Source organism: Phyllobates terribilis, unplaced genomic scaffold (genome assembly GCF_046119375.1).
Source record: "Phyllobates terribilis strain yellow unplaced genomic scaffold, ASM4611937v1 Scaffold_971__1_contigs__length_502685, whole genome shotgun sequence".
In the NCBI taxonomy this organism is placed as follows: Eukaryota; Metazoa; Chordata; class Amphibia; order Anura; family Dendrobatidae; genus Phyllobates; species Phyllobates terribilis.
In genome coordinates this window covers 185,698-207,542 of record NW_027363731.1, presented here as the reverse complement: position 1 = coordinate 207,542, position 21,845 = coordinate 185,698, and the positions used below count along the sequence as shown (strand labels likewise).

Sequence of the window (21,845 nt, the reverse complement as noted above, 5' to 3'; positions counted from 1 at the left end):
GTTGGAACTGCTCTTTGCAGCCAAAAATGCAGACCACCAGGTTTTTTGGATATTTATTTGCACAAAAGCTTATTTGATGTCATATCTCAAACCATTCATATCTCTCACTTTTAATTCCTGGGTGTTAAGGGACTCAACAAGCCTTTATCCCTGTCTGTCATTGGAGCTCCCCTTCCATCAATTGGTGATGTTTTGTTACTGAATGGAAAAGAGCTGTGACTCTCTAGCCAAGATAGTGGCAAAATCAGTTACGGAAACAAGGTACCAGTGCCCCATGTGAGAATCGAACTCACGACCTTCAGATTACGAGACTGACGCGCTACCTGCTGCGCTAACGAGGCAAGATGCATGTAATAATCTGCGGAAGTTGCTTGTGCAAAGCAGTACACCTCTTTTTTTTCATATTGTAAGTGAGCTGGCAGTACATCTTCTCCCGTATGGTCTAGCGCTTAGGATTCCTGGTTTTCACCCAGGTGGCCTGGGTTCGACTCCCGGTATGGAAACACATCCTTTTCTACACCGTTGCCAACATTCAAAGACTGACGTGTGTTTTTAAAACAAACGTATTTCAGGTAGGATTTGTTTTTTTCAGGCAAAAATGCTGAACGCCCGCGTTTTGGCACTTCATTCTGACCCTTCACGCAAGATTCAATTTGGATTCGTAGCTCAACTCATTCTCAACCACCCCTTTTTACACCAAAGTGTCAAGAGACTCAACAACTCATGGGTCCTGTAAGTTATTTGGATTCCCATTTCCTTTCTAATGGAAAACGTTGTAGAATTGAATGGAAAAGTTATAAGTTGGTGACAAAATCTCTCGAGAAAAGGAGGGAACAGTGCCCCGTGTGAGGCTCAAACTCACAACCTTCAGATTACGAGACTGACGCACTACCTACTGCGCTAACGAAGCAAGTTGCACCTGCAGATCTGCAGAAGTTTATTGTGCATAGCAGAAAACTTATTTTTTTCATAATGTCACTGAGACGTTAGCGCATCTTTTCCCATATGGTCTAGCGGTTAGGATTCCTGGTTCTCACCCAGGTGGCCCGGGTTCGACTCCCGGTATGGGAATGCACCTTTATCTTAGCTACTGCCACCATTCAAAGACTGACGCGTGTTTTTCAATCAAAAATGTTTCTGGTAGATTTTCACTTTGCAACAAAAATACTTAACATTGGCGATGCATTATGACTTTTGCAAAAGATTTCCTTTTGTTTCATAGCTTAAGCCTTTTTCAACTACACAGTTTTACACAAAAGTGTCAAGGGACTCAACAAGCCATGTGTCCTGTCAGTCATTAGGGCTCCCATGTTCTTTCTAATCGGAAACAGTTTAGAACTGAATTGGAAAGTTCAGAGTTAGTGACAAAATCTCTTGAGAAAAGGAGGATGGCACTTGTGAGCAAAAAACTCGTGATCTTCAAATTATTCAACTGACGTGCCAAAAACCTTGACCATGTAGCGTGTTTTAGCTCTTGTAATGTTTATGTTTTGTATTCAAAGCAAAACACTCTTTTTTTTTTTTTTTTTTTTTACACCTGTCTTGCTGTTTACTGTACTGCTTACACCATGTGGAGAAAGACTTAGTTAGTATTCCTGGTTGACTGGTTCAATTCCTGCTATGGGAGAGACTTTTTTTTGGGACTAGTGTCCACATTCCAAAGCCGACACGTGCCTTGCAGACAGAATCAGTTTAGGTTGGAACTGCTCTTTGCAGCCAAAAATGCAGACCACCAGGTTTTTTGGATATTTATTTGCACAAAAGCTTATTTGATGTCATATCTCAAACCATTCATATCTCTCACTTTTAATTCCTGGGTGTTAAGGGACTCAACAAGCCTTTATCCCTGTCTGTCATTGGAGCTCCCCTTCCATCAATTGGTGATGTTTTGTTACTGAATGGAAAAGAGCTGTGACTCTCTAGCCAAGATAGTGGCAAAATCAGTTACGGAAACAAGGTACCAGTGCCCCATGTGAGAATCGAACTCACGACCTTCAGATTACGAGACTGACGCGCTACCTGCTGCGCTAATGAGGCAAGATGCACGTAATAATCTGCGGAAGTTGCTTGTGCAAAGCAGTACACCTCTTTTTTTTCATATTGTAAGTGAGCTGGCAGTACATCTTCTCCCGTATGGTCTAGCGCTTAGGATTCCTGGTTTTCACCCAGGTGGCCTGGGTTCGACTCCCGGTATGGAAACACATCCTTTTCTACACCGTTGCCAACATTCAAAGACTGACGTGTGTTTTTAAAACAAACGTATTTCAGGTAGGATTTGTTTTTTTCAGGCAAAAATGCTGAACGCCCACGTTTTGGCACTTCATTCTGACCCTTCACGCAAGATTCAATTTGGATTCGTAGCTCAACTCATTCTCAACCACCCCTTTTTACACCAAAGTGTCAAGAGACTCAACAACTCATGGGTCCTGTAAGTTATTTGGATTCCCATTTCCTTTCTAATGGAAAACGTTGTAGAATTGAATGGAAAAGTTATAAGTTGGTGACAAAATCTCTCGAGAAAAGGAGGGAACAGTGCCCCGTGTGAGGCTCAAACTCACAACCTTCAGATTACGAGACTGACGCACTACCTACTGCGCTAACGAAGCAAGTTGCACCTGCAGATCTGCAGAAGTTTATTGTGCATAGCAGAAAACTTATTTTTTTCATAATGTCACTGAGACGTTAGCGCATCTTTTCCCATATGGTCTAGCGGTTAGGATTCCTGGTTCTCACCCAGGTGGCCCGGGTTCGACTCCCGGTATGGGAATGCACCTTTATCTTAGCTACTGCCACCATTCAAAGACTGACGCGTGTTTTTCAATCAAAAATGTTTCTGGTAGATTTTCACTTTGCAACAAAAATACTTAACATTGGCGATGCATTATGACTTTTGCAAAAGATTTCCTTTTGTTTCATAGCTTAAGCCTTTTTCAACTACACAGTTTTACACAAAAGTGTCAAGGGACTCAACAAGCCATGTGTCCTGTCAGTCATTAGGGCTCCCATGTTCTTTCTAATCGGAAACAGTTTAGAACTGAATTGGAAAGTTCAGAGTTAGTGACAAAATCTCTTGAGAAAAGGAGGATGGCACTTGTGAGCAAAAAACTCGTGATCTTCAAATTATTCAACTGACGTGCCAAAAACCTTGACCATGTAGCGTGTTTTAGCTCTTGTAATGTTTATGTTTTGTATTCAAAGCAAAACACTCTTTTTTTTTTTTTTTACACCTGTCTTGCTGTTTACTGTACTGCTTACACCATGTGGAGAAAGACTTAGTTAGTATTCCTGGTTGACTGGTTCAATTCCTGCTATGGGAGAGACTTTTTTTTGGGACTAGTGTCCACATTCCAAAGCCGACACGTGCCTTGCAGACAGAATCAGTTTAGGTTGGAACTGCTCTTTGCAGCCAAAAATGCAGACCACCAGGTTTTTTGGATATTTATTTGCACAAAAGCTTATTTGATGTCATATCTCAAACCATTCATATCTCTCACTTTTAATTCCTGGGTGTTAAGGGACTCAACAAGCCTTTATCCCTGTCTGTCATTGGAGCTCCCCTTCCATCAATTGGTGATGTTTTCTTACTGAATGGAAAAGAGCTGTGACTCTCTAGCCAAGATAGTGGCAAAATCAGTTACGGAAACAAGGTACCAGTGCCCCATGTGAGAATCGAACTCACGACCTTCAGATTACGAGACTGACGCGCTACCTGCTGCGCTAACGAGGCAAGATGCATGTAATAATCTGCGGAAGTTGCTTGTGCAAAGCAGTACACCTCTTTTTTTTCATATTGTAAGTGAGCTGGCAGTACATCTTCTCCCGTATGGTCTAGCGCTTAGGATTCCTGGTTTTCACCCAGGTGGCCTGGGTTCGACTCCCGGTATGGAAACACATCCTTTTCTACACCGTTGCCAACATTCAAAGACTGACGTGTGTTTTTAAAACAAACGTATTTCAGGTAGGATTTGTTTTTTTCAGGCAAAAATGCTGAACGCCCGCGTTTTGGCACTTCATTCTGACCCTTCACGCAAGATTCAATTTGGATTCGTAGCTCAACTCATTCTCAACCACCCCTTTTTACACCAAAGTGTCAAGAGACTCAACAACTCATGGGTCCTGTAAGTTATTTGGATTCCCATTTCCTTTCTAATGGAAAACGTTGTAGAATTGAATGGAAAAGTTATAAGTTGGTGACAAAATCTCTCGAGAAAAGGAGGGAACAGTGCCCCGTGTGAGGCTCAAACTCACAACCTTCAGATTACGAGACTGACGCACTACCTACTGCGCTAACGAAGCAAGTTGCACCTGCAGATCTGCAGAAGTTTATTGTGCATAGCAGAAAACTTATTTTTTTCATAATGTCACTGAGACGTTAGCGCATCTTTTCCCATATGGTCTAGCGGTTAGGATTCCTGGTTCTCACCCAGGTGGCCCGGGTTCGACTCCCGGTATGGGAATGCACCTTTATCTTAGCTACTGCCACCATTCAAAGACTGACGCGTGTTTTTCAATCAAAAATGTTTCTGGTAGATTTTCACTTTGCAACAAAAATACTTAACATTGGCGATGCATTATGACTTTTGCAAAAGATTTCCTTTTGTTTCATAGCTTAAGCCTTTTTCAACTACACAGTTTTACACAAAAGTGTCAAGGGACTCAACAAGCCATGTGTCCTGTCAGTCATTAGGGCTCCCATGTTCTTTCTAATCGGAAACAGTTTAGAACTGAATTGGAAAGTTCAGAGTTAGTGACAAAATCTCTTGAGAAAAGGAGGATGGCACTTGTGAGCAAAAAACTCGTGATCTTCAAATTATTCAACTGACGTGCCAAAAACCTTGACCATGTAGCGTGTTTTAGCTCTTGTAATGTTTATGTTTTGTATTCAAAGCAAAACACTCTTTTTTTTTTTTTTTACACCTGTCTTGCTGTTTACTGTACTGCTTACACCATGTGGAGAAAGACTTAGTTAGTATTCCTGGTTGACTGGTTCAATTCCTGCTATGGGAGAGACTTTTTTTTGGGACTAGTGTCCACATTCCAAAGCCGACACGTGCCTTGCAGACAGAATCAGTTTAGGTTGGAACTGCTCTTTGCAGCCAAAAATGCAGACCACCAGGTTTTTTGGATATTTATTTGCACAAAAGCTTATTTGATGTCATATCTCAAACCATTCATATCTCTCACTTTTAATTCCTGGGTGTTAAGGGACTCAACAAGCCTTTATCCCTGTCTGTCATTGGAGCTCCCCTTCCATCAATTGGTGATGTTTTGTTACTGAATGGAAAAGAGCTGTGACTCTCTAGCCAAGATAGTGGCAAAATCAGTTACGGAAACAAGGTACCAGTGCCCCATGTGAGAATCGAACTCACGACCTTCAGATTACGAGACTGACGCGCTACCTGCTGCGCTAATGAGGCAAGATGCACGTAATAATCTGCGGAAGTTGCTTGTGCAAAGCAGTACACCTCTTTTTTTTCATATTGTAAGTGAGCTGGCAGTACATCTTCTCCCGTATGGTCTAGCGCTTAGGATTCCTGGTTTTCACCCAGGTGGCCTGGGTTCGACTCCCGGTATGGAAACACATCCTTTTCTACACCGTTGCCAACATTCAAAGACTGACGTGTGTTTTTAAAACAAACGTATTTCAGGTAGGATTTGTTTTTTTCAGGCAAAAATGCTGAACGCCCGCGTTTTGGCACTTCATTCTGACCCTTCACGCAAGATTCAATTTGGATTCGTAGCTCAACTCATTCTCAACCACCCCTTTTTACACCAAAGTGTCAAGAGACTCAACAACTCATGGGTCCTGTAAGTTATTTGGATTCCCATTTCCTTTCTAATGGAAAACGTTGTAGAATTGAATGGAAAAGTTATAAGTTGGTGACAAAATCTCTCGAGAAAAGGAGGGAACAGTGCCCCGTGTGAGGCTCAAACTCACAACCTTCAGATTACGAGACTGACGCACTACCTACTGCGCTAACGAAGCAAGTTGCACCTGCAGATCTGCAGAAGTTTATTGTGCATAGCAGAAAACTTATTTTTTTCATAATGTCACTGAGACGTTAGCGCATCTTTTCCCATATGGTCTAGCGGTTAGGATTCCTGGTTCTCACCCAGGTGGCCCGGGTTCGACTCCCGGTATGGGAATGCACCTTTATCTTAGCTACTGCCACCATTCAAAGACTGACGCGTGTTTTTCAATCAAAAATGTTTCTGGTAGATTTTCACTTTGCAACAAAAATACTTAACATTGGCGATGCATTATGACTTTTGCAAAAGATTTCCTTTTGTTTCATAGCTTAAGCCTTTTTCAACTACACAGTTTTACACAAAAGTGTCAAGGGACTCAACAAGCCATGTGTCCTGTCAGTCATTAGGGCTCCCATGTTCTTTCTAATCGGAAACAGTTTAGAACTGAATTGGAAAGTTCAGAGTTAGTGACAAAATCTCTTGAGAAAAGGAGGATGGCACTTGTGAGCAAAAAACTCGTGATCTTCAAATTATTCAACTGACGTGCCAAAAACCTTGACCATGTAGCGTGTTTTAGCTCTTGTAATGTTTATGTTTTGTATTCAAAGCAAAACACTCTTTTTTTTTTTTTTTACACCTGTCTTGCTGTTTACTGTACTGCTTACACCATGTGGAGAAAGACTTAGTTAGTATTCCTGGTTGACTGGTTCAATTCCTGCTATGGGAGAGACTTTTTTTTGGGACTAGTGTCCACATTCCAAAGCCGACACGTGCCTTGCAGACAGAATCAGTTTAGGTTGGAACTGCTCTTTGCAGCCAAAAATGCAGACCACCAGGTTTTTTGGATATTTATTTGCACAAAAGCTTATTTGATGTCATATCTCAAACCATTCATATCTCTCACTTTTAATTCCTGGGTGTTAAGGGACTCAACAAGCCTTTATCCCTGTCTGTCATTGGAGCTCCCCTTCCATCAATTGGTGATGTTTTGTTACTGAATGGAAAAGAGCTGTGACTCTCTAGCCAAGATAGTGGCAAAATCAGTTACGGAAACAAGGTACCAGTGCCCCATGTGAGAATCGAACTCACGACCTTCAGATTACGAGACTGACGCGCTACCTGCTGCGCTAATGAGGCAAGATGCACGTAATAATCTGCGGAAGTTGCTTGTGCAAAGCAGTACACCTCTTTTTTTTCATATTGTAAGTGAGCTGGCAGTACATCTTCTCCCGTATGGTCTAGCGCTTAGGATTCCTGGTTTTCACCCAGGTGGCCTGGGTTCGACTCCCGGTATGGAAACACATCCTTTTCTACACCGTTGCCAACATTCAAAGACTGACGTGTGTTTTTAAAACAAACGTATTTCAGGTAGGATTTGTTTTTTTCAGGCAAAAATGCTGAACGCCCGCGTTTTGGCACTTCATTCTGACCCTTCACGCAAGATTCAATTTGGATTCGTAGCTCAACTCATTCTCAACCACCCCTTTTTACACCAAAGTGTCAAGAGACTCAACAACTCATGGGTCCTGTAAGTTATTTGGATTCCCATTTCCTTTCTAATGGAAAACGTTGTAGAATTGAATGGAAAAGTTATAAGTTGGTGACAAAATCTCTCGAGAAAAGGAGGGAACAGTGCCCCGTGTGAGGCTCAAACTCACAACCTTCAGATTACGAGACTGACGCACTACCTACTGCGCTAACGAAGCAAGTTGCACCTGCAGATCTGCAGAAGTTTATTGTGCATAGCAGAAAACTTATTTTTTTCATAATGTCACTGAGACGTTAGCGCATCTTTTCCCATATGGTCTAGCGGTTAGGATTCCTGGTTCTCACCCAGGTGGCCCGGGTTCGACTCCCGGTATGGGAATGCACCTTTATCTTAGCTACTGCCACCATTCAAAGACTGACGCGTGTTTTTCAATCAAAAATGTTTCTGGTAGATTTTCACTTTGCAACAAAAATACTTAACATTGGCGATGCATTATGACTTTTGCAAAAGATTTCCTTTTGTTTCATAGCTTAAGCCTTTTTCAACTACACAGTTTTACACAAAAGTGTCAAGGGACTCAACAAGCCATGTGTCCTGTCAGTCATTAGGGCTCCCATGTTCTTTCTAATCGGAAACAGTTTAGAACTGAATTGGAAAGTTCAGAGTTAGTGACAAAATCTCTTGAGAAAAGGAGGATGGCACTTGTGAGCAAAAAACTCGTGATCTTCAAATTATTCAACTGACGTGCCAAAAACCTTGACCATGTAGCGTGTTTTAGCTCTTGTAATGTTTATGTTTTGTATTCAAAGCAAAACACTCTTTTTTTTTTTTTTTACACCTGTCTTGCTGTTTACTGTACTGCTTACACCATGTGGAGAAAGACTTAGTTAGTATTCCTGGTTGACTGGTTCAATTCCTGCTATGGGAGAGACTTTTTTTTGGGACTAGTGTCCACATTCCAAAGCCGACACGTGCCTTGCAGACAGAATCAGTTTAGGTTGGAACTGCTCTTTGCAGCCAAAAATGCAGACCACCAGGTTTTTTGGATATTTATTTGCACAAAAGCTTATTTGATGTCATATCTCAAACCATTCATATCTCTCACTTTTAATTCCTGGGTGTTAAGGGACTCAACAAGCCTTTATCCCTGTCTGTCATTGGAGCTCCCCTTCCATCAATTGGTGATGTTTTCTTACTGAATGGAAAAGAGCTGTGACTCTCTAGCCAAGATAGTGGCAAAATCAGTTACGGAAACAAGGTACCAGTGCCCCATGTGAGAATCGAACTCACGACCTTCAGATTACGAGACTGACGCGCTACCTGCTGCGCTAACGAGGCAAGATGCATGTAATAATCTGCGGAAGTTGCTTGTGCAAAGCAGTACACCTCTTTTTTTTCATATTGTAAGTGAGCTGGCAGTACATCTTCTCCCGTATGGTCTAGCGCTTAGGATTCCTGGTTTTCACCCAGGTGGCCTGGGTTCGACTCCCGGTATGGAAACACATCCTTTTCTACACCGTTGCCAACATTCAAAGACTGACGTGTGTTTTTAAAACAAACGTATTTCAGGTAGGATTTGTTTTTTTCAGGCAAAAATGCTGAACGCCCGCGTTTTGGCACTTCATTCTGACCCTTCACGCAAGATTCAATTTGGATTCGTAGCTCAACTCATTCTCAACCACCCCTTTTTACACCAAAGTGTCAAGAGACTCAACAACTCATGGGTCCTGTAAGTTATTTGGATTCCCATTTCCTTTCTAATGGAAAACGTTGTAGAATTGAATGGAAAAGTTATAAGTTGGTGACAAAATCTCTCGAGAAAAGGAGGGAACAGTGCCCCGTGTGAGGCTCAAACTCACAACCTTCAGATTACGAGACTGACGCACTACCTACTGCGCTAACGAAGCAAGTTGCACCTGCAGATCTGCAGAAGTTTATTGTGCATAGCAGAAAACTTATTTTTTTCATAATGTCACTGAGACGTTAGCGCATCTTTTCCCATATGGTCTAGCGGTTAGGATTCCTGGTTCTCACCCAGGTGGCCCGGGTTCGACTCCCGGTATGGGAATGCACCTTTATCTTAGCTACTGCCACCATTCAAAGACTGACGCGTGTTTTTCAATCAAAAATGTTTCTGGTAGATTTTCACTTTGCAACAAAAATACTTAACATTGGCGATGCATTATGACTTTTGCAAAAGATTTCCTTTTGTTTCATAGCTTAAGCCTTTTTCAACTACACAGTTTTACACAAAAGTGTCAAGGGACTCAACAAGCCATGTGTCCTGTCAGTCATTAGGGCTCCCATGTTCTTTCTAATCGGAAACAGTTTAGAACTGAATTGGAAAGTTCAGAGTTAGTGACAAAATCTCTTGAGAAAAGGAGGATGGCACTTGTGAGCAAAAAACTCGTGATCTTCAAATTATTCAACTGACGTGCCAAAAACCTTGACCATGTAGCGTGTTTTAGCTCTTGTAATGTTTATGTTTTGTATTCAAAGCAAAACACTCTTTTTTTTTTTTTTTACACCTGTCTTGCTGTTTACTGTACTGCTTACACCATGTGGAGAAAGACTTAGTTAGTATTCCTGGTTGACTGGTTCAATTCCTGCTATGGGAGAGACTTTTTTTTGGGACTAGTGTCCACATTCCAAAGCCGACACGTGCCTTGCAGACAGAATCAGTTTAGGTTGGAACTGCTCTTTGCAGCCAAAAATGCAGACCACCAGGTTTTTTGGATATTTATTTGCACAAAAGCTTATTTGATGTCATATCTCAAACCATTCATATCTCTCACTTTTAATTCCTGGGTGTTAAGGGACTCAACAAGCCTTTATCCCTGTCTGTCATTGGAGCTCCCCTTCCATCAATTGGTGATGTTTTGTTACTGAATGGAAAAGAGCTGTGACTCTCTAGCCAAGATAGTGGCAAAATCAGTTACGGAAACAAGGTACCAGTGCCCCATGTGAGAATCGAACTCACGACCTTCAGATTACGAGACTGACGCGCTACCTGCTGCGCTAACGAGGCAAGATGCATGTAATAATCTGCGGAAGTTGCTTGTGCAAAGCAGTACACCTCTTTTTTTTCATATTGTAAGTGAGCTGGCAGTACATCTTCTCCCGTATGGTCTAGCGCTTAGGATTCCTGGTTTTCACCCAGGTGGCCTGGGTTCGACTCCCGGTATGGAAACACATCCTTTTCTACACCGTTGCCAACATTCAAAGACTGACGTGTGTTTTTAAAACAAACGTATTTCAGGTAGGATTTGTTTTTTTCCGGCAAAAATGCTGAACGCCCGCGTTTTGGCACTTCATTCTGACCCTTCACGCAAGATTCAATTTGGATTCGTAGCTCAACTCATTCTCAACCACCCCTTTTTACACCAAAGTGTCAAGAGACTCAACAACTCATGGGTCCTGTAAGTTATTTGGATTCCCATTTCCTTTCTAATGGAAAACGTTGTAGAATTGAATGGAAAAGTTATAAGTTGGTGACAAAATCTCTCGAGAAAAGGAGGGAACAGTGCCCCGTGTGAGGCTCAAACTCACAACCTTCAGATTACGAGACTGACGCACTACCTACTGCGCTAACGAAGCAAGTTGCACCTGCAGATCTGCAGAAGTTTATTGTGCATAGCAGAAAACTTATTTTTTTCATAATGTCACTGAGACGTTAGCGCATCTTTTCCCATATGGTCTAGTGGTTAGGATTCCTGGTTCTCACCCAGGTGGCCCGGGTTCGACTCCCGGTATGGGAATGCACCTTTATCTTAGCTACTGCCACCATTCAAAGACTGACGCGTGTTTTTCAATCAAAAATGTTTCTGGTAGATTTTCACTTTGCAACAAAAATACTTAACATTGGCGATGCATTATGACTTTTGCAAAAGATTTCCTTTTGTTTCATAGCTTAAGCCTTTTTCAACTACACAGTTTTACACAAAAGTGTCAAGGGACTCAACAAGCCATGTGTCCTGTCAGTCATTAGGGCTCCCATGTTCTTTCTAATCGGAAACAGTTTAGAACTGAATTGGAAAGTTCAGAGTTAGTGACAAAATCTCTTGAGAAAAGGAGGATGGCACTTGTGAGCAAAAAACTCGTGATCTTCAAATTATTCAACTGACGTGCCAAAAACCTTGACCATGTAGCGTGTTTTAGCTCTTGTAATGTTTATGTTTTGTATTCAAAGCAAAACACTCTTTTTTTTTTTTTTTACACCTGTCTTGCTGTTTACTGTACTGCTTACACCATGTGGAGAAAGACTTAGTTAGTATTCCTGGTTGACTGGTTCAATTCCTGCTATGGGAGAGACTTTTTTTTGGGACTAGTGTCCACATTCCAAAGCCGACACGTGCCTTGCAGACAGAATCAGTTTAGGTTGGAACTGCTCTTTGCAGCCAAAAATGCAGACCACCAGGTTTTTTGGATATTTATTTGCACAAAAGCTTATTTGATGTCATATCTCAAACCATTCATATCTCTCACTTTTAATTCCTGGGTGTTAAGGGACTCAACAAGCCTTTATCCCTGTCTGTCATTGGAGCTCCCCTTCCATCAATTGGTGATGTTTTGTTACTGAATGGAAAAGAGCTGTGACTCTCTAGCCAAGATAGTGGCAAAATCAGTTACGGAAACAAGGTACCAGTGCCCCATGTGAGAATCGAACTCACGACCTTCAGATTACGAGACTGACGCGCTACCTGCTGCGCTAACGAGGCAAGATGCATGTAATAATCTGCGGAAGTTGCTTGTGCAAAGCAGTACACCTCTTTTTTTTCATATTGTAAGTGAGCTGGCAGTACATCTTCTCCCGTATGGTCTAGCGCTTAGGATTCCTGGTTTTCACCCAGGTGGCCTGGGTTCGACTCCCGGTATGGAAACACATCCTTTTCTACACCGTTGCCAACATTCAAAGACTGACGTGTGTTTTTAAAACAAACGTATTTCAGGTAGGATTTGTTTTTTTCAGGCAAAAATGCTGAACGCCCGCGTTTTGGCACTTCATTCTGACCCTTCACGCAAGATTCAATTTGGATTCGTAGCTCAACTCATTCTCAACCACCCCTTTTTACACCAAAGTGTCAAGAGACTCAACAACTCATGGGTCCTGTAAGTTATTTGGATTCCCATTTCCTTTCTAATGGAAAACGTTGTAGAATTGAATGGAAAAGTTATAAGTTGGTGACAAAATCTCTCGAGAAAAGGAGGGAACAGTGCCCCGTGTGAGGCTCAAACTCACAACCTTCAGATTACGAGACTGACGCACTACCTACTGCGCTAACGAAGCAAGTTGCACCTGCAGATCTGCAGAAGTTTATTGTGCATAGCAGAAAACTTATTTTTTTCATAATGTCACTGAGACGTTAGCGCATCTTTTCCCATATGGTCTAGCGGTTAGGATTCCTGGTTCTCACCCAGGTGGCCCGGGTTCGACTCCCGGTATGGGAATGCACCTTTATCTTAGCTACTGCCACCATTCAAAGACTGACGCGTGTTTTTCAATCAAAAATGTTTCTGGTAGATTTTCACTTTGCAACAAAAATACTTAACATTGGCGATGCATTATGACTTTTGCAAAAGATTTCCTTTTGTTTCATAGCTTAAGCCTTTTTCAACTACACAGTTTTACACAAAAGTGTCAAGGGACTCAACAAGCCATGTGTCCTGTCAGTCATTAGGGCTCCCATGTTCTTTCTAATCGGAAACAGTTTAGAACTGAATTGGAAAGTTCAGAGTTAGTGACAAAATCTCTTGAGAAAAGGAGGATGGCACTTGTGAGCAAAAAACTCGTGATCTTCAAATTATTCAACTGACGTGCCAAAAACCTTGACCATGTAGCGTGTTTTAGCTCTTGTAATGTTTATGTTTTGTATTCAAAGCAAAACACTCTTTTTTTTTTTTTTTACACCTGTCTTGCTGTTTACTGTACTGCTTACACCATGTGGAGAAAGACTTAGTTAGTATTCCTGGTTGACTGGTTCAATTCCTGCTATGGGAGAGACTTTTTTTTGGGACTAGTGTCCACATTCCAAAGCCGACACGTGCCTTGCAGACAGAATCAGTTTAGGTTGGAACTGCTCTTTGCAGCCAAAAATGCAGACCACCAGGTTTTTTGGATATTTATTTGCACAAAAGCTTATTTGATGTCATATCTCAAACCATTCATATCTCTCACTTTTAATTCCTGGGTGTTAAGGGACTCAACAAGCCTTTATCCCTGTCTGTCATTGGAGCTCCCCTTCCATCAATTGGTGATGTTTTGTTACTGAATGGAAAAGAGCTGTGACTCTCTAGCCAAGATAGTGGCAAAATCAGTTACGGAAACAAGGTACCAGTGCCCCATGTGAGAATCGAACTCACGACCTTCAGATTACGAGACTGACGCGCTACCTGCTGCGCTAACGAGGCAAGATGCATGTAATAATCTGCGGAAGTTGCTTGTGCAAAGCAGTACACCTCTTTTTTTTCATATTGTAAGTGAGCTGGCAGTACATCTTCTCCCGTATGGTCTAGCGCTTAGGATTCCTGGTTTTCACCCAGGTGGCCTGGGTTCGACTCCCGGTATGGAAACACATCCTTTTCTACACCGTTGCCAACATTCAAAGACTGACGTGTGTTTTTAAAACAAACGTATTTCAGGTAGGATTTGTTTTTTTCAGGCAAAAATGCTGAACGCCCGCGTTTTGGCACTTCATTCTGACCCTTCACGCAAGATTCAATTTGGATTCGTAGCTCAACTCATTCTCAACCACCCCTTTTTACACCAAAGTGTCAAGAGACTCAACAACTCATGGGTCCTGTAAGTTATTTGGATTCCCATTTCCTTTCTAATGGAAAACGTTGTAGAATTGAATGGAAAAGTTATAAGTTGGTGACAAAATCTCTCGAGAAAAGGAGGGAACAGTGCCCCGTGTGAGGCTCAAACTCACAACCTTCAGATTACGAGACTGACGCACTACCTACTGCGCTAACGAAGCAAGTTGCACCTGCAGATCTGCAGAAGTTTATTGTGCATAGCAGAAAACTTATTTTTTTCATAATGTCACTGAGATGTTAGCGCATCTTTTCCCATATGGTCTAGTGGTTAGGATTCCTGGTTCTCACCCAGGTGGCCCGGGTTCGACTCCCGGTATGGGAATGCACCTTTATCTTAGCTACTGCCACCATTCAAAGACTGACGCGTGTTTTTCAATCAAAAATGTTTCTGGTAGATTTTCACTTTGCAACAAAAATACTTAACATTGGCGATGCATTATGACTTTTGCAAAAGATTTCCTTTTGTTTCATAGCTTAAGCCTTTTTCAACTACACAGTTTTACACAAAAGTGTCAAGGGACTCAACAAGCCATGTGTCCTGTCAGTCATTAGGGCTCCCATGTTCTTTCTAATCGGAAACAGTTTAGAACTGAATTGGAAAGTTCAGAGTTAGTGACAAAATCTCTTGAGAAAAGGAGGATGGCACTTGTGAGCAAAAAACTCGTGATCTTCAAATTATTCAACTGACGTGCCAAAAACCTTGACCATGTAGCGTGTTTTAGCTCTTGTAATGTTTATGTTTTGTATTCAAAGCAAAACACTCTTTTTTTTTTTTTTTACACCTGTCTTGCTGTTTACTGTACTGCTTACACCATGTGGAGAAAGACTTAGTTAGTATTCCTGGTTGACTGGTTCAATTCCTGCTATGGGAGAGACTTTTTTTTGGGACTAGTGTCCACATTCCAAAGCCGACACGTGCCTTGCAGACAGAATCAGTTTAGGTTGGAACTGCTCTTTGCAGCCAAAAATGCAGACCACCAGGTTTTTTGGATATTTATTTGCACAAAAGCTTATTTGATGTCATATCTCAAACCATTCATATCTCTCACTTTTAATTCCTGGGTGTTAAGGGACTCAACAAGCCTTTATCCCTGTCTGTCATTGGAGCTCCCCTTCCATCAATTGGTGATGTTTTGTTACTGAATGGAAAAGAGCTGTGACTCTCTAGCCAAGATAGTGGCAAAATCAGTTACGGAAACAAGGTACCAGTGCCCCATGTGAGAATCGAACTCACGACCTTCAGATTACGAGACTGACGCGCTACCTGCTGCGCTAACGAGGCAAGATGCATGTAATAATCTGCGGAAGTTGCTTGTGCAAAGCAGTACACCTCTTTTTTTTCATATTGTAAGTGAGCTGGCAGTACATCTTCTCCCGTATGGTCTAGCGCTTAGGATTCCTGGTTTTCACCCAGGTGGCCTGGGTTCGACTCCCGGTATGGAAACACATCCTTTTCTACACCGTTGCCAACATTCAAAGACTGACGTGTGTTTTTAAAACAAACGTATTTCAGGTAGGATTTGTTTTTTTCAGGCAAAAATGCTGAACGCCCGCGTTTTGGCACTTCATTCTGACCCTTCACGCAAGATTCAATTTGGATTCGTAGCTCAACTCATTCTCAACCACCCCTTTTTACACCAAAGTGTCAAGAGACTCAACAACTCATGGGTCCTGTAAGTTATTTGGATTCCCATTTCCTTTCTAATGGAAAACGTTGTAGAATTGAATGGAAAAGTTATAAGTTGGTGACAAAATCTCTCGAGAAAAGGAGGGAACAGTGCCCCGTGTGAGGCTCAAACTCACAACCTTCAGATTACGAGACTGACGCACTACCTACTGCGCTAACGAAGCAAGTTGCACCTGCAGATCTGCAGAAGTTTATTGTGCATAGCAGAAAACTTATTTTTTTCATAATGTCACTGAGACGTTAGCGCATCTTTTCCCATATGGTCTAGTGGTTAGGATTCCTGGTTCTCACCCAGGTGGCCCGGGTTCGACTCCCGGTATGGGAATGCACCTTTATCTTAGCTACTGCCACCATTCAAAGACTGACGCGTGTTTTTCAATCAAAAATGTTTCTGGTAGATTTTCACTTTGCAACAAAAATACTTAACATTGGCGATGCATTATGACTTTTGCAAAAGATTTCCTTTTGTTTCATAGCTTAAGCCTTTTTCAACTACACAGTTTTACACAAAAGTGTCAAGGGACTCAACAAGCCATGTGTCCTGTCAGTCATTAGGGCTCCCATGTTCTTTCTAATCGGAAACAGTTTAGAACTGAATTGGAAAGTTCAGAGTTAGTGACAAAATCTCTTGAGAAAAGGAGGATGGCACTTGTGAGCAAAAAACTCGTGATCTTCAAATTATTCAACTGACGTGCCAAAAACCTTGACCATGTAGCGTGTTTTAGCTCTTGTAATGTTTATGTTTTGTATTCAAAGCAAAACACTCTTTTTTTTTTTTTTTTTTTTTTTACACCTGTCTTGCTGTTTACTGTACTGCTTACACCATGTGGAGAAAGACTTAGTTAGTATTCCTGGTTGACTGGTTCAATTCCTGCTATGGGAGAGACTTTTTTTTGGGACTAGTGTCCACATTCCAAAGCCGACACGTGCCTTGCAGACAGAATCAGTTTAGGTTGGAACTGCTCTTTGCAGCCAAAAATGCAGACCACCAGGTTTTTTGGATATTTATTTGCACAAAAGCTTATTTGATGTCATATCTCAAACCATTCATATCTCTCACTTTTAATTCCTGGGTGTTAAGGGACTCAACAAGCCTTTATCCCTGTCTGTCATTGGAGCTCCCCTTCCATCAATTGGTGATGTTTTGTTACTGAATGGAAAAGAGCTGTGACTCTCTAGCCAAGATAGTGGCAAAATCAGTTACGGAAACAAGGTACCAGTGCCCCATGTGAGAATCGAACTCACGACCTTCAGATTACGAGACTGACGCGCTACCTGCTGCGCTAATGAGGCAAGATGCATGTAATAATCTGCGGAAGTTGCTTGTGCAAAGCAGTACACCTCTTTTTTTTCATATTGTAAGTGAGCTGGCAGTACATCTTCTCCCGTATGGTCTAGCGCTTAGGATTCCTGGTTTTCACCCAGGTGGCCTGGGTTCGACTCCCGGTATGGAAACACATCCTTTTCTACACCGTTGCCAACATTCAAAGACTGACGTGTGTTTTTAAAACAAACGTATTTCAGGTAGGATTTGTTTTTTTCAGGCAAAAATGCTGAACGCCCGCGTTTTGGCACTTCATTCTGACCCTTCACGCAAGATTCAATTTGGATTCGTAGCTCAACTCATTCTCAACCACCCCTTTTTACACCAAAGTGTCAAGAGACTCAACAACTCATGGGTCCTGTAAGTTATTTGGATTCCCATTTCCTTTCTAATGGAAAACGTTGTAGAATTGAATGGAAAAGTTATAAGTTGGTGACAAAATCTCTCGAGAAAAGGAGGGAACAGTGCCCCGTGTGAGGCTCAAACTCACAACCTTCAGATTACGAGACTGACGCACTACCTACTGCGCTAACGAAGCAAGTTGCACCTGCAGATCTGCAGAAGTTTATTGTGCATAGCAGAAAACTTATTTTTTTCATAATGTCACTGAGACGTTAGCGCATCTTTTCCCATATGGTCTAGCGGTTAGGATTCCTGGTTCTCACCCAGGTGGCCCGGGTTCGACTCCCGGTATGGGAATGCACTTTTATCTTAGCTACTGCCACCATTCAAAGACTGACGCGTGTTTTTCAATCAAAAATGTTTCTGGTAGATTTTCACTTTGCAACAAAAATACTTAACATTGGCGATGCATTATGACTTTTGCAAAAGATTTCCTTTTGTTTCATAGCTTAAGCCTTTTTCAACTACACAGTTTTACACAAAAGTGTCAAGGGACTCAACAAGCCATGTGTCCTGTCAGTCATTAGGGCTCCCATGTTCTTTCTAATCGGAAACAGTTTAGAACTGAATTGGAAAGTTCAGAGTTAGTGACAAAATCTCTTGAGAAAAGGAGGATGGCACTTTTGAGCAAAAAACTCGTGATCTTCAAATTATTCAACTGACGTGCCAAAAACCTTGACCATGTAGCGTGTTTTAGCTCTTGTAATGTTTATGTTTTGTATTCAAAGCAAAACACTCTTTTTTTTTTTTTTTACACCTGTCTTGCTGTTTACTGTACTGCTTACACCATGTGGAGAAAGACTTAGTTAGTATTCCTGGTTGACTGGTTCAATTCCTGCTATGGGAGAGACTTTTTTTTGGGACTAGTGTCCACATTCCAAAGCCGACACGTGCCTTGCAGACAGAATCAGTTTAGGTTGGAACTGCTCTTTGCAGCCAAAAATGCAGACCACCAGGTTTTTTGGATATTTATTTGCACAAAAGCTTATTTGATGTCATATCTCAAACCATTCATATCTCTCACTTTTAATTCCTGGGTGTTAAGGGACTCAACAAGCCTTTATCCCTGTCTGTCATTGGAGCTCCCCTTCCATCAATTGGTGATGTTTTGTTACTGAATGGAAAAGAGCTGTGACTCTCTAGCCAAGATAGTGGCAAAATCAGTTACGGAAACAAGGTACCAGTGCCCCATGTGAGAATCGAACTCACGACCTTCAGATTACGAGACTGACGCGCTACCTGCTGCGCTAACGAGGCAAGATGCATGTAATAATCTGCGGAAGTTGCTTGTGCAAAGCAGTACACCTCTTTTTTTTCATATTGTAAGTGAGCTGGCAGTACATCTTCTCCCGTATGGTCTAGCGCTTAGGATTCCTGGTTTTCACCCAGGTGGCCTGGGTTCGACTCCCGGTATGGAAACACATCCTTTTCTACACCGTTGCCAACATTCAAAGACTGACGTGTGTTTTTAAAACAAACGTATTTCAGGTAGGATTTGTTTTTTTCAGGCAAAAATGCTGAACGCCCGCGTTTTGGCACTTCATTCTGACCCTTCACGCAAGATTCAATTTGGATTCGTAGCTCAACTCATTCTCAACCACCCCTTTTTACACCAAAGTGTCAAGAGACTCAACAACTCATGGGTCCTGTAAGTTATTTGGATTCCCATTTCCTTTCTAATGGAAAACGTTGTAGAATTGAATGGAAAAGTTATAAGTTGGTGACAAAATCTCTCGAGAAAAGGAGGGAACAGTGCCCCGTGTGAGGCTCAAACTCACAACCTTCAGATTACGAGACTGACGCACTACCTACTGCGCTAACGAAGCAAGTTGCACCTGCAGATCTGCAGAAGTTTATTGTGCATAGCAGAAAACTTATTTTTTTCATAATGTCACTGAGACGTTAGCGCATCTTTTCCCATATGGTCTAGCGGTTAGGATTCCTGGTTCTCACCCAGGTGGCCCGGGTTCGACTCCCGGTATGGGAATGCACCTTTATCTTAGCTACTGCCACCATTCAAAGACTGACGCGTGTTTTTCAATCAAAAATGTTTCTGGTAGATTTTCACTTTGCAACAAAAATACTTAACATTGGCGATGCATTATGACTTTTGCAAAAGATTTCCTTTTGTTTCATAGCTTAAGCCTTTTTCAACTACACAGTTTTACACAAAAGTGTCAAGGGACTCAACAAGCCATGTGTCCTGTCAGTCATTAGGGCTCCCATGTTCTTTCTAATCGGAAACAGTTTAGAACTGAATTGGAAAGTTCAGAGTTAGTGACAAAATCTCTTGAGAAAAGGAGGATGGCACTTTTGAGCAAAAAACTCGTGATCTTCAAATTATTCAACTGACGTGCCAAAAACCTTGACCATGTAGCGTGTTTTAGCTCTTGTAATGTTTATGTTTTGTATTCAAAGCAAAACACTCTTTTTTTTTTTTTTTACACCTGTCTTGCTGTTTACTGTACTGCTTACACCATGTGGAGAAAGACTTAGTTAGTATTCCTGGTTGACTGGTTCAATTCCTGCTATGGGAGAGACTTTTTTTTGGGACTAGTGTCCACATTCCAAAGCCGACACGTGCCTTGCAGACAGAATCAGTTTAGGTTGGAACTGCTCTTTGCAGCCAAAAATGCAGACCACCAGGTTTTTTGGATATTTATTTGCACAAAAGCTTATTTGATGTCATATCTCAAACCATTCATATCTCTCACTTTTAATTCCTGGGTGTTAAGGGACTCAACAAGCCTTTATCCCTGTCTGTCATTGGAGCTCCCCTTCCATCAATTGGTGATGTTTTGTTACTGAATGGAAAAGAGCTGTGACTCTCTAGCCAAGATAGTGGCAAAATCAGTTACGGAAACAAGGTACCAGTGCCCCATGTGAGAATCGAACTCACGACCTTCAGATTACGAGACTGACGCGCTACCTGCTGCGCTAATGAGGCAAGATGCATGTAATAATCTGCGGAAGTTGCTTGTGCAAAGCAGTACACCTCTTTTTTTTCATATTGTAAGTGAGCTGGCAGTACATCTTCTCCCGTATGGTCTAGCGCTTAGGATTCCTGGTTTTCACCCAGGTGGCCTGGGTTCGACTCCCGGTATGGAAACACATCCTTTTCTACACCGTTGCCAACATTCAAAGACTGACGTGTGTTTTTAAAACAAACGTATTTCAGGTAGGATTTGTTTTTTTCAGGCAAAAATGCTGAACGCCCGCGTTTTGGCACTTCATTCTGACCCTTCACGCAAGATTCAATTTGGATTCGTAGCTCAACTCATTCTCAACCACCCCTTTTTACACCAAAGTGTCAAGAGACTCAACAACTCATGGGTCCTGTAAGTTATTTGGATTCCCATTTCCTTTCTAATGGAAAACGTTGTAGAATTGAATGGAAAAGTTATAAGTTGGTGACAAAATCTCTCGAGAAAAGGAGGGAACAGTGCCCCGTGTGAGGCTCAAACTCACAACCTTCAGATTACGAGACTGACGCACTACCTACTGCGCTAACGAAGCAAGTTGCACCTGCAGATCTGCAGAAGTTTATTGTGCATAGCAGAAAACTTATTTTTTTCATAATGTCACTGAGACGTTAGCGCATCTTTTCCCATATGGTCTAGCGGTTAGGATTCCTGGTTCTCACCCAGGTGGCCCGGGTTCGACTCCCGGTATGGGAATGCACCTTTATCTTAGCTACTGCCACCATTCAAAGACTGACGCGTGTTTTTCAATCAAAAATGTTTCTGGTAGATTTTCACTTTGCAACAAAAATACTTAACATTGGCGATGCATTATGACTTTTGCAAAAGATTTCCTTTTGTTTCATAGCTTAAGCCTTTTTCAACTACACAGTTTTACACAAAAGTGTCAAGGGACTCAACAAGCCATGTGTCCTGTCAGTCATTAGGGCTCCCATGTTCTTTCTAATCGGAAACAGTTTAGAACTGAATTGGAAAGTTCAGAGTTAGTGACAAAATCTCTTGAGAAAAGGAGGATGGCACTTTTGAGCAAAAAACTCGTGATCTTCAAATTATTCAACTGACGTGCCAAAAACCTTGACCATGTAGCGTGTTTTAGCTCTTGTAATGTTTATGTTTTGTATTCAAAGCAAAACACTCTTTTTTTTTTTTTTTACACCTGTCTTGCTGTTTACTGTA

At 41.7% G+C, this 21,845-nt stretch overlaps 13 non-coding genes across 13 annotated transcripts; all 13 read left to right on the top strand.

The window, feature by feature from the left end:
- Positions 1 to 999: 999 nt before the first annotated feature.
- TRNAE-CUC (transfer RNA glutamic acid (anticodon CUC)) lies at positions 1,000 to 1,071 on the top strand. Its single transcript has one exon. It is a non-coding gene; the product is annotated as a tRNA-Glu (tRNA).
- Positions 1,072 to 2,695: 1,624 nt separating this feature from the next.
- Positions 2,696 to 2,767, top strand: TRNAE-CUC (transfer RNA glutamic acid (anticodon CUC)). Its single transcript has one exon. It is a non-coding gene; the product is annotated as a tRNA-Glu (tRNA).
- Positions 2,768 to 4,385: 1,618 nt separating this feature from the next.
- On the top strand, positions 4,386 to 4,457 carry TRNAE-CUC (transfer RNA glutamic acid (anticodon CUC)). The gene has a single exon. It is a non-coding gene; the product is annotated as a tRNA-Glu (tRNA).
- Positions 4,458 to 6,075: 1,618 nt separating this feature from the next.
- Positions 6,076 to 6,147, top strand: TRNAE-CUC (transfer RNA glutamic acid (anticodon CUC)). The gene has a single exon. It is a non-coding gene; the product is annotated as a tRNA-Glu (tRNA).
- A 1,618-nt stretch (positions 6,148 to 7,765) lies between these two features.
- Positions 7,766 to 7,837, top strand: TRNAE-CUC (transfer RNA glutamic acid (anticodon CUC)). Its single transcript has one exon. It is a non-coding gene; the product is annotated as a tRNA-Glu (tRNA).
- A 1,618-nt stretch (positions 7,838 to 9,455) lies between these two features.
- TRNAE-CUC (transfer RNA glutamic acid (anticodon CUC)) lies at positions 9,456 to 9,527 on the top strand. Its single transcript has one exon. It is a non-coding gene; the product is annotated as a tRNA-Glu (tRNA).
- A 1,618-nt stretch (positions 9,528 to 11,145) lies between these two features.
- Positions 11,146 to 11,217, top strand: TRNAE-CUC (transfer RNA glutamic acid (anticodon CUC)). The gene has a single exon. It is a non-coding gene; the product is annotated as a tRNA-Glu (tRNA).
- A 1,618-nt stretch (positions 11,218 to 12,835) lies between these two features.
- Positions 12,836 to 12,907, top strand: TRNAE-CUC (transfer RNA glutamic acid (anticodon CUC)). The gene has a single exon. It is a non-coding gene; the product is annotated as a tRNA-Glu (tRNA).
- Positions 12,908 to 14,525: 1,618 nt separating this feature from the next.
- On the top strand, positions 14,526 to 14,597 carry TRNAE-CUC (transfer RNA glutamic acid (anticodon CUC)). The gene has a single exon. It is a non-coding gene; the product is annotated as a tRNA-Glu (tRNA).
- Positions 14,598 to 16,215: 1,618 nt separating this feature from the next.
- Positions 16,216 to 16,287, top strand: TRNAE-CUC (transfer RNA glutamic acid (anticodon CUC)). Its single transcript has one exon. It is a non-coding gene; the product is annotated as a tRNA-Glu (tRNA).
- A 1,626-nt stretch (positions 16,288 to 17,913) lies between these two features.
- Positions 17,914 to 17,985, top strand: TRNAE-CUC (transfer RNA glutamic acid (anticodon CUC)). The gene has a single exon. It is a non-coding gene; the product is annotated as a tRNA-Glu (tRNA).
- Positions 17,986 to 19,603: 1,618 nt separating this feature from the next.
- On the top strand, positions 19,604 to 19,675 carry TRNAE-CUC (transfer RNA glutamic acid (anticodon CUC)). The gene has a single exon. It is a non-coding gene; the product is annotated as a tRNA-Glu (tRNA).
- Positions 19,676 to 21,293: 1,618 nt separating this feature from the next.
- Positions 21,294 to 21,365, top strand: TRNAE-CUC (transfer RNA glutamic acid (anticodon CUC)). Its single transcript has one exon. It is a non-coding gene; the product is annotated as a tRNA-Glu (tRNA).
- The last annotated feature ends 480 nt before the right edge of the window (positions 21,366 to 21,845 follow it).